Raw genomic sequence first — 10,921 nt, forward strand, 5'->3', positions numbered from 1 at the left:
CTCATTCAAGAATTGTAATAGATCAAATCCGTAGGAATCAATAAAAAAGGTAAATCCCTTATGATACACCAGATCCGGCTCGGTTATTGATAGAGTGAATAGATCTGCCATTTCTTGAAATCTCTCTTCTGATTCAAAATCGTGGTGTAACGTGTATCCCCCCCCGTTCCGATCATGGAATAGATGAAATAAATCAAAAAATTGATTTTTGTTCAAGAAAGAAATCTTATTGGAACTGTCCATATCCAGTTCATCCTTCAGAACCATATCACATCCCGGATCTGATGAAATAGGATGAATTGAGACGGTATTTTGTAAATACGTGATTATCTTGAATATATTAACTATTTCTTTATTTTCCGATCGCCTGGAAGGGACAAAAGAAACATCTTGTTCTTTCTTCAACAATTTCTGATCTCTAGTGGACCTCTCAGTAGGATTCGAACCCAGATAAACATCCCTAGTAGATTTACAAACTCTAAGAAAGATGAGGAGGATAAGGAGATTTTTGATATGTTTAGAAAGGTGGAAGTAAACATTCCCCTCTTGGATGCTATTAAACAAGTGCCTAGGTATGCCAAATTTCTAAAAGAATTTTGTACTTCCAAGAGAAAATTGAGAGGCAATGGGAAGGAAAGCGTGGAGGAGAATGTTTCAGCTATCATACAAAAGAAGCTTCCCCCAAAGTGCAAAGATATAAGTATGTTTTCTATTCCTTGCAAGATTGGTAACACTAGATTTGAAAGAGTTATGTTAGATTTAGGTGCATTTGTAAATGTTATGCCTAGATCTGTATATGCTTCATTGAACTTGGGACCATTGCAAAATAATAGTGTTATCATACAAATGGGTGATATTTCAAATGCATATCCTAATGGTGTGATTGAGGACGTTTTAATGCAAGTGAATGAATTGGTCTTTTCTACTAATTTTTATGTTCTTGACATGGAGGATGATCATTCTTCTAGTTCATCTCTAATTTTGTTATGTAGACCTTTTCTTAAGACATCTAGGGTAAAGATTGATATGCATGATGGTTCACTCACTATGGAATTTGATGGTGAGATCTGTTGGTTTAATATTTTTGATGCCATGTGATATCCTAGTAATATGCATTCTGTTTGTCATTTAAATGTGATTGACGATTGTCTTGATGAGATTTTTGAGTTAGGTGATGAGGAGAGATAAAAGGTGGCACTTTGCCATGATTTAAAGAAAGAAAACATCACTAACTCAAAGGTGGCATCTGCCATAAATAAGGACATGGAAAAGATTGTTATGGAGTTGCACCATTCACCTCTATTAAGGTATGAAGCTAAAACTCTTGAATTACTTATTTGTCACACAAAGCTTCTTCCTTCTATTATGCATGTGCCGAAGTTTGAGCTAAAGCCTTTGCCTGATCACATAAAGTATGTCCATTTAGGTGAGGATGAGACACATTTGTCATCATATCTAAGAAGTCCACCTTAAATCAAGAGGAAAGGCTTATTGAAGTGTTGAAAAAGCACAAAAGTGTTATTGGATGGACTATAGCTGACATTAAAGGTATAAGCCCCTCCACATGTATGCAATATATCTTACTTAAAGAAGGCATAAAACCATTTAGAGAGGGCCAAAAAAGGCTAAATCTGCCTATGATGGAAGTTATGAAAAAGGAGGTTTTGAAACTATATGTGTTGGAGTGATCTACCCAATTTTCCATTCCAAATGGGCAAGTCCAATCCATGTTGTACCTAAGAAGACTAGCATTATAGTTGTGAAGAATCAAGATAATGAGCTTGTCCCCACTAGAGTTCAGAATGGATGGAAAGTGTTCATTGACGATCGCAAGCTTAATGCTGCTACTGGGAAGGATCACTTTCCATTACCATTCATGGACCAAATGCTTGAAAGGTTAGCTAGTCGTGCTTTTTATTGCTTTCTTGATGGTTATTCTGATTATAATCAAATAGTTAAAGCAATTAAAGACCAAAAGGAAATGACTTCTACTTATCTTTCTGGTACTTTTTCTTATTGTCGAATGCCTTTTGGTTTTTGTAATGTTCCAGCTACCTTTCAAAGGTGTATGGTTAGTTTTTTTTTTTAGTGCATTATTAAAGTATTTATGGATGATTTTACTATTTATAGTGACTCATTTGATGCATGTTTGCATAACCTTACACTTATGCTTAAGCGATGTGTTGATGCAAACCTTGTCTTGAACTTTGAAAAGTGTCATTTTAGGGTAGAACAAGGTATTGTGCTAGGGCATGTTGTTTCATCTAGAGGTCTAGAAGTTGATAAAACTAAGATTGATACCATTACATCTTTACCTTACCCCACCAATGTTTAGGAAGTGCATTCTTTTCTTGGCCAAACAAGTTTTTATGGAAGATTTATCAAGGACTTTTCCAAGATTGTTTTGCCCTTATGCAACTTAGCTCGCAAACGATGTGAAATTTATCTTTGATAAGGCATGTTAGGTTGCATTCAACACATTGAAGGAGCTTTTAATTTCAGTTCCTGTGATCCAACCACCAAATTAGGACAAGCCCTTTGAAATTATGTGTGATGCTACAATTATGTCGTGAATGCTGTTTTGGGGCAAAGAGTAGGCAATGCACCTCATATGATATACTATCCTTCATGGACCTCAGATGATTCCTAATGCAACTATTCCACAATGGAAAAAGAACTCTTTGTTATTGTCTTTGCTTTAGAAAAATTTCATTCTTACTTACTTAGTACTAAAGTGATTATGAATTTAACCATGCAGCTCTTAAGTACCTATTGAAGAAAAAGGAAGCAAAGCTAAGGCTGATTAGATGGATCCTATTGCTGTAAGAGCTCAACTTAGAGATCAAAGATTAAAAAAAAAAAAAAAAAAGGGTTGGAGGGGGGGGGGGGTGGGGTCAAAAACTTAGTGGCTGACCATCTGAGTCATTTGCCACAAGAGATAGATGCCTTACCCCTACATGAGTTCTTCCTTGATGAGTAATTATTTGCACTTGGTGGTGATGCACCTTGGTATGCTGATTTGGTGAACTATTTGGTGACTAAAACTTTACCACAAAGATTGACTAGAGCTCAAAGGGACAAGATAAGAGTGATGCTAAGTACTATGTGTGGGATGAGCCATACCTATGGAAGCATTGTGTGGATCAAGTAATAAGAAGGTGTGTTCCCTAAATTGAATTTCATTCCATTCTTACCTTTTGCCATTCTTATAAGGGTGGAGGACACTTTCGACCTAAGAGAATTGTGCATAAGGTATTTGAATGTGGATTTTCTTGGCCATCCATTTTTAAAAATGCATACCTCTTTTGTAAGACTTGTGCATAATGCTAAAGAATTGGTAATCTCTCTCAAAGAGATCAAATGCCTTATCACTTATACTTGTTTGTGAAATTTTTGATGTGTGGGGAATTGATTTCATGGGACCTATAACCTCCACCATTTCCTGATGTTAGAATTTCTGACATTGATGGAATATTCTAACGAATTTGAAGATTCCATAGACAAAAGAGGGGTGGTAAGAAGTGCATGTGTGTGCATGTATGATGTTTTCAAAGTGTATTGAAAAATAAAATTGATTTTGTGTTTGACAAGAGAGAGAAAAAAAATTTAAGTGCTATTGGGCAGAAGGAACTTTAGCAGCCAAATAATGGACTTTTGGCAGCTGAAGTCCTTTTTATTGTTCAAATTCATTTTTGGGCAGAATGGACTCTAACAGCTAGAACTAAGACTTCTAGTAGCAGAAAGTCCTTTAACAAGTAAGGGTATAAAAGGCCAATAACTTGTTTTCTGTTCGAAAAGTAACTTGAACTCTTACTCCTTTTTTTCTCTCAACTTTTTGGACATACAAAGGGTTTTCCAAGAGAATTTTCGTAGTAATTACATATTTTGAAGCTTGATTCTTCTAAGGGAAAGCTTGGTGAAGGTGGATTAAAGCTAGATATTTCAATTTGCTTCCTTCTCCATTTTAAGGAAAAGAGGTAATTTCTCTTTTCTTTTGGCCTTTTAGGGGAATCAAGGCATGTCTAAGGGTATTAGATGATTGGGTTTTAAATTACATGTGGTTTTTGCATGTTTTTAAGTTTTTGATATTGGGGAAATGAGTTGCATGTTAAGTTTTGGATGAAAATATAATTTTCTTTGCTATAATTTGGTATTTGATTATTAAATGGAGTATTGTTCTTGCTTTCCATCAAGTCCAAGTGTTTATAAATCTAGAATAGTTAGTTTCCTTAGTTAAAAGTAAGGATTTCTTGTTTTTGTGATAATATAAGTTGTTGGAACCTTAAATCCTAGCTTTTAATTGTTGTATGTAACACTCCTATGTTCAGTAGTTTTGTACATTCCACTGTTCCGGTGATCAGTTTCTGCCCAGACAGTTGGGATGTGTAAAACCATATTTAAGTCACCTAGGAAATCCATGAATGAAAATTAACAATAACTACATGAAGGTAAAATGGAAATGAAGAAAACAAAGCATGATAGGTTAAATGAGCTCAGGCCACAGCAATGGGCAACCGAACTGGGAAGTGACTGCGAGCTCAGTCGCTGCCCTTATTTTGTGTGAGACCCTATGGCACCCTAGGTCTAAGGATTGTTGCGAAGTTAATGGTAATGTAAAAAACTACAGAAAAGAATAGAGAACCAGCTCAAATAATTGAACCCAAGTGCCGGAAGCAATTTAATGCTATTGGAAAAACAGATCAGATCGATAAAGGGCAAAATGGTCAATTCACCCTTAAAGGTGACTTTTCACCTAAATGTCCATTAAAATGTAGGAAATTAAAATTATAAAAAATAGATTTAAATTGAAGAGGTGAATGGAAGAAAAGAAAACAAAAAGAAAAGAAATTCAAAAAGTAAAAGCTTTATGACATCATCCACGATGCAAGCATGACCAAATAAATATTATAATTTTTAATTTATGAATTTATGGATAGTTGTTAACATTAAAAGACAAATTAAAAATAAATAAATACATTTTCACTTTCTTCTTCTTTTTGGCCGTCCAACACTCTCTCTCTCTCCTCTCTCATTTTCTCTCAAATTCCACCATTGATGAGTTAGGAGAGCTTGAAATTCCTTGATTATCTTCCACAAATTCCCTAAATTCCAACGCAAATTTTCACCCTTAGACCTTGTAGAGCCAATTGGAAGCAAAAAAGAAAAGGGAAATTGAAGATTTGAAGAATTGGAAATTCAAAAAAAAAAAAAGGTTAGTGAAAATCCTTATATTCCTCTCTTTCAATTCATAACTAGACATTTAATTTGAGTGAGATTTGTTAAAATTGACATAAAAATGGCATGTTAGGGAACTTGGGTAATTTTGGCCAGCCATGGATTTGTGAGGAAATGATGTGTTTTAATCCAATTAATTGTGTATTTATGCTTAGATGAGTAAGAATAGGTGATTAGTACATCTTAATTTCATGAATTTTGGCAATTGGACAATTAGGGTCCTTGGAGATTAGGGTTTTGAATGGAATTGGGGATTTTGGTGAATTGATGACCAATTGACATTGTTGATGCTTAAATTGGTCAATTGGTGTGCTTATAAGTGCATTTGAATGCATGGAATTGAAATGGGATTGAATGTGGTAAGTGTTGAATTCTGGACAGCTTGACCCCTGTTCACTTAGAAGGTTATAAGTTGAATTATATTGCTCCAATTGGTGTGAAGCCAATTGGAAATGAAAATAGGGTCATAATGCAAAAATTTTCATGGAGAAAGCTTACCCTAAAACTGACCTCAAGTTGACCTAAAATTAGGTTGAATCCGGATTTGGTAACTTGTTGCTGGACATAATTGACAATTTAAACAATGTTTGTTCAAATAGTCATAACTTGGTGTAGAAATGTCCAAATGACCTGATTTTTAAACCATTTGAAAGCTTAAACATATTAAAACAACTTTCATGCAGAACACAAACCCAAATTCTAACCATAACATAGTCAAATTGTCAACCAAAATTAGGTTATCAAAACTGCCAGAACCAAAAAGTTGCCCAGAATTCTAGAATTTGACCAATCTGGCCAGTTATGGTAAAAGTGCCATAACTTGAGCTACAAAACTCCAAATGGAGTGATTCAAAAAGGAAATTAAACAAGACATATTATGGAACAACTTTGATGAAGGAAAGTTGGCCAAATTTTCACTGTAGATTGGTCTAATGGAACAGTAAACCTTACAGACAAAAACTGAAAATTTGCAATTTCTCTTAAGAGATTTTGAATTTCAATTGGCAATAATGCCAACAAAATTGTGACCCAAAATGTGGTATGTGGGTGTAATTAGAACTAGTATACCTATTAAGTATGAAAAAGTCAACATTTTACCTCATTGTGTTGATTGAAATGAGTTGGATTGTTAAGATTAATTGGAGTTGTGGTTGAGAACTTTACTGGAAGTGTTTTTAACAGGTTTTTGAAGAACTGTTTTCTCAAATTACAGCAGGCACTCTGCCTAAATTTTTATAAAATTTACGAAAATAACGAATTAATTAAAATTTTAACTCATAACCTAAACTCCAATTAATGGCTTTTTAATAATGATTTAACATCACTTTACGTCTTAAAATGAATTGAATTTGTTTAAAATCCCTTGTATTGTATTTAATGGGTTATCGGTAGGCGAAGTTCGGTAATTCATTAAGTATACTATGGGATCATGTTATGCCTTATAGAGAGGTAAGGTATGACATATTTTAGTAGTATCAAAGCCATGTTTTAAATGAGTTTTGAACTATGCATTTGAATTATTTTCTTGATAAGTATAACTGCTCAAGTGTTCTTAATTGATACATATGATGCATTTTCATCATGAATATGAACTGATGGGGATAATCGTCCTTATGTTGGCTGACAGGGAGTAGAGAATCTCTATAAGTGAAATGGAGGAGGGAGACCGCTCCATTGAGCAATCAGTTGAGACTGAGGCACAAAAGGAAGCCCCAGTTTTACAGAATGCTAGTGGGTTAGTTACACCAGCTCCATCCATGCCGTAGTTTCCTGCTCAGTTTGCTCAGCAGATGGCTGCATTATTTCAACAAATGGCTGGAAGTATGCCCACCCAAGCCCCAACTCAAACCCTAGCAGCACAACCACAGCCTCCAGCCAAGCAGTATGATAAACTGATGAAATATGGTGTGACATAATTTAAGGGTACTGTGGATCCACTAGAGGCAGAGTAGTGGTTGGAGAGAATGGAAAGGGTGTTTAAGAAGCTACACTGCACAGAAGAACTAAAGTTCGAGTACACTATTTCTTTGCTGCAAGGGGATGCATATGAGTGGTGGAAGACCATTCCCCACAGTCTAGTGGAGCCCCTAGTCCTCACATGGTCGGATTTTCTGAGGGAGTTTCAGTAGAAATGGGTCCCTGACACATATGTTGACATGAAGTTGTAAGAATTTTTGAGTTTGAAGTAAGGAGACAAAAAAGTGACAAAGTATAAAAGGGACTTCTCTAGGCTGAGTCACTATGTTGGGAGCTTACTCACTACTGCCAGAGATCGCTATAAATGCTTTGAGGCCGGGTTAAGGTCTAGCTTGAGAATGCAAGTAGTGGGGTTCAGACATCAAAATTTTTCAAAACTGATTTCGTAAGCTCTGGAGCTGGAGAGAATTGAATTGGAAGGGGCAACTAAAAAGGGATCAGAGGAAAATGAGAATGGTGGAAAGGCTACTGGTCAAGCTCCTGATAGTGGATCAAGAAAGAGAAAAAAATTTAGAGGATCCAGTTCACATAAGTCTGGTAAACGCAGATCTTCTGGACAGAGACCACCCTAATCCAGTCAGCAAACCCAGCAGACACCCAGAGGTGCACTGTCGGTCCAACTTTGTGAAACCTGTGGCAAAACACACAGTGAAGTATGCTATAGAGCCACAAGAGCATATTTTAATTGTGGAGGGACCGGACATTTTGCTAAGGATTATACAAGTGCACGCCATTCTGGGCCACCTACTACTTCAGATTGATCAGCCTAAGTCTCTACCCTGAGGAGTTTACCATTAGTTAGTAGAGGCAGAAGCAGAGGTAAGGGTAGTACACCTGGTAGTCAGAGTATAGTGAACCAGCCAGAACAGGGTGGTACCTCAGCCAGAGTGTACACTATGAAACAGAGAGAAGAGGCTGAGACTTCTGACATAGTTATTGGTACTTTCTCAATCTTTAACTAAGATGTATATGTTTTGTTTGACCCGGGATCTACACACTCTTATGTTAGTGCCAGCATTGCTTGCTTTACTGTTGTTCCTTGTATGAAAATGGATTTTGAGGTGTTAGTGACTAGTCCTTTGGGACAAGAGGTTAGGGTAAACAGGATGTATAAGGATTTTCCTTTGGTGATCCAAGGACATACTTTTTTGTCAGATTTGATAGAAATGCCCTTCAGAGATTATGACATCATCTTGGGTATGGATTGGTTAGCCAGGCATCATGCTATGATTGATTGCAGACTGATGACAGTCACTTTTAGTCTCCCTCAGTATGGTGATGTAGTAATACATGGGGAGAGGTAATTATTGACATCAAATCTCATTTCGACTGCACTAGCTAGAAAAATGATCAGAAAAGGGTGAAGCTTATTTAGCTCATGTGATAGACACCTAAGTAGGGAGTCCAGCATTGAGGGATATTCCTTCTATATGTGACTTCCCAGACGTCTTTCCTAATGAGTTACCAGGATTACCTCCGAAAAGAGAGGTGCAGTTCGAAATAGAGGTTATGCCTACTGCGGACTCAATCTCCATTACTCCGTATAAAATGGCACCTGCTGAATTGAAGGAGTTGAAGGCGCAGTTGCAAGAATTGCTTGACAAGGGCTTCATTCGCCCTAGTGTGTCACTTTGGGGAACGCCAGTACTGTTTGTTAAGAAAAAAGTGGTACTCACTATTTGTGTATTGATTACAGACAGTTGAATAAGGTGACCATAAAGAATAGATAACCACTGCCTCGCATAGATGATTTATTTGATCAATTGAAGGGTGCAGCTATGTTCTCTAAAGTTGATTTGAGATCGGGCTATTATCAGTTGAGGGTGCAAGAGCAAAGTATCTCAAAAACTGCTTTTAGAACTCGATATGGCCACTATGAGTTTCTGGTTGTGCCATTAGGGTTAACCAATGCTCTAGCTGCTTTTTATGGACCTTATGAACACTATCTTCAGCCCATATTTAGATCAGTTTGTTGTTGTGTTTATTGATGACATATTAATATATTCGAGGAATGCAGAGGAGCATGAAAAGCACCTGAGGATTGTGCTGTAGACCTTAAGAGAGAAACAGCCGTATGCCAAATTGTCGAAATGTGAATTTTGGCTGAAAGAAATTTCTTTCTTGGGGCATATTGTGTTAGCTAAAGGCATTAACATAGATTCTAGCAAGATAGAAGCTATCCTTAATTGGAACCACCCAAGAATGTTACAAAAGTTCACAGTTTTTTGGGTTTACCTAGATACTACCACCATTTTGTTAAAGGGTTTTCTATGTTGGCATCTCCACTAACTAAGCTACTTCAGAGGGATGTAAAATTTTAGTAAACTGATAAATGTCAGTAAAGTTTTGATGAATTGAAAAGGTATTTGACTGAAGCTCTTGTCCTAACTTTACCTACTCCGGGTAAAGAATACATTATTTATAGCGATGCTTCTCACAATGGGTTAGGCTGTGTACTAATACAAGATCGAAATGTCATTACTTATGCGTCACGTTAACTGAAACTGCATAAGAGAAACTATCCTACACATGACTTGGAGCTTGCTGCCATAGTATTTGCTTTGAAGATCTAAAGACACTATTTGTATGGGGAGAAGTGTTATATCTACATTGATCATAAGAGCTTAAAATATTTGGACACCCAAAAAGAGTTGAATTTGAGGCAAAGGAGATGGTTAGAATTGATTAAGGATTATGATTGTTTGATAGATTATTAGCCAGGAAAAGCGAATGTGGTAGCAGATGCCTTAAGTCGCAAGACTATGGCTAGTTTAAGGGTTTCTCCTTTGTCTATGGTACACGAATTGAGGGCAATACATGCAAATCTGAAGATTGATGGTAAGGGACAGATTACCCTATTTGGCAAGTGCAACCGATGTTGATTGATCAGATTAAAATGGCTACACAAAATGATAAAAAGTATCAGATGTTGATAAAAGAAGCTCGGGATGGCAAGAAACCTAGATTTTCTGTGAATAATGATAGCTAATTGGTACACCAGAGCAGAGTGTGCATTCCAAATGATGTGGAATTGAGGCAAATTATTATGAAGGAAGCACATGATTCTCCTTTTGCTATGCATCCTCGTGAAACTAAAATGTATAGAATAGTCAGAGAGCACTATTGGTGGATGGGTATAAAGAGAGATATAGCTAAGTATGTATCCAAATGCCTGACTTGTCGGCAAGTGAAGGCTGAGCACCAAGTGCCAGCTGGTTTGCTACAGCCATTGCTAGCTCCCGAGTGGAAATGGGAAAGAATCACAATGGACTTTGTGATGGGACTTCCTAGAACAGAGAAGAATCATGATGCAGTATGGGTCATTATGGACAGATTAACGAAGTCTGCACATTTTCTGCCAGTGAGGATGGACTGTAACCTAAGCAGATTGGCTAAATTGTACCTTGATGAGATAGTGAGACTTCATGGAGTGCCAGTATCGATTGTGTCAGATGGAGATCCAAGGTTCACTTCTAGATTCTGGGGTAGTTTGCAAAAAGCCCTAGGAACTAGATTGAACTTGATCTGACATTCCATCCACGCATGCATCGATCACCGAGAGGATAATTCAGATCTTGGAGGATATGCTACGGGCTTGTGTGATTAAATTTGAAGGTAGTTGGGATACACACTTGCCTTTGATTGAGTTTGCCTATAACAATAACTATCAATCAAGCATAGGGATGCCTTCATATGAAGCTCTGTATGG

This window comes from Hevea brasiliensis, chromosome 16 (assembly GCF_030052815.1).
Source record: "Hevea brasiliensis isolate MT/VB/25A 57/8 chromosome 16, ASM3005281v1, whole genome shotgun sequence".
Lineage (NCBI taxonomy): Eukaryota > Viridiplantae > Streptophyta > Magnoliopsida > Malpighiales > Euphorbiaceae > Hevea > Hevea brasiliensis.